Below are 998 nucleotides of genomic sequence, written 5' to 3' on the forward strand. Positions count from 1 at the left end.
CATTGAAAGGGATTTAGGAACCTATTTACCATTTTCAATAGCCGTTTGGGCATTACAAGGAACATGTGCATGAGCAGCTTCATATCTATACTCCAGTACTATCAGTAAAGGTTAAGCAGTTAAATACCTTTTATCTTGTCCTGAGGTATCAATGAAAGCCAGGCTTTCTACAATGTCTTGAAAATACAGCTTAAGTTTGATTAAGTTCCTAAAACCTAACAGAATCTTTAGAACTTACTCCTAATGCTATACTTAAATGGCCATAAACATTATAGTTTTCAAATTCATCTATCTATCTGAGCAAAAATATTTTCTATTTCCTTGCAAGAATGAAAACACAGGAAGAAAGTTTCAAAGCAACTCCCCTAAGGAACATCCCTAAGGCCCCATTTAATTCACAATTTTAAGAACTTTCTAAGCTTCCAAAGTATTTCTTAGTTGATGTTAACTTTAGTTTAAGGGTGTTGTTTCAAAATGAAATCTCAAAACATTTCATTAGAAAACAAACCCAAAACGCTTGGATTTCTTTTTCTTCCTTTGCCAGTTTGTCAAGCTGATGTGAATTCACAAACATTTTCAGCCAACCTAATGCACAATCTTTGGCAAATAAATAATTTGCCTTAAAAAAGAAGTAATTGTCCCGTTCTAAGAATAAGGATAAAATCCATCCATGATTTTAAGTGCTCAGACTGAACAATGACAGAGTATTTGCCCTGATGATAGAAAAAGAGAAATAAATTTTGCTTATTACTTTACATATATATTTATACATATCTGAAATTTATATACACGCACATACACACACAGCCCTTTCCGTCCAACATGAATGTTTTCAACACAGAAAAAGTAAAGAGAAGAGATTTAGTGCTGATTAGAACAAAAGTCGCACTGTACCTTACAGATTTCAGCATGTCTCATTAAAACCAGGCTTGAAATATACATATCCTTTAATAAATAAAGCTTAAGGTACATAAACACTGCAGCGGATATAAATTATT

The sequence above is a fragment of the Charadrius vociferus genome, unplaced genomic scaffold (genome assembly GCF_000708025.1).
Source record: "Charadrius vociferus isolate BGI_N301 unplaced genomic scaffold, ASM70802v2 scaffold39, whole genome shotgun sequence".
Taxonomy (NCBI): domain Eukaryota; kingdom Metazoa; phylum Chordata; class Aves; order Charadriiformes; family Charadriidae; genus Charadrius; species Charadrius vociferus.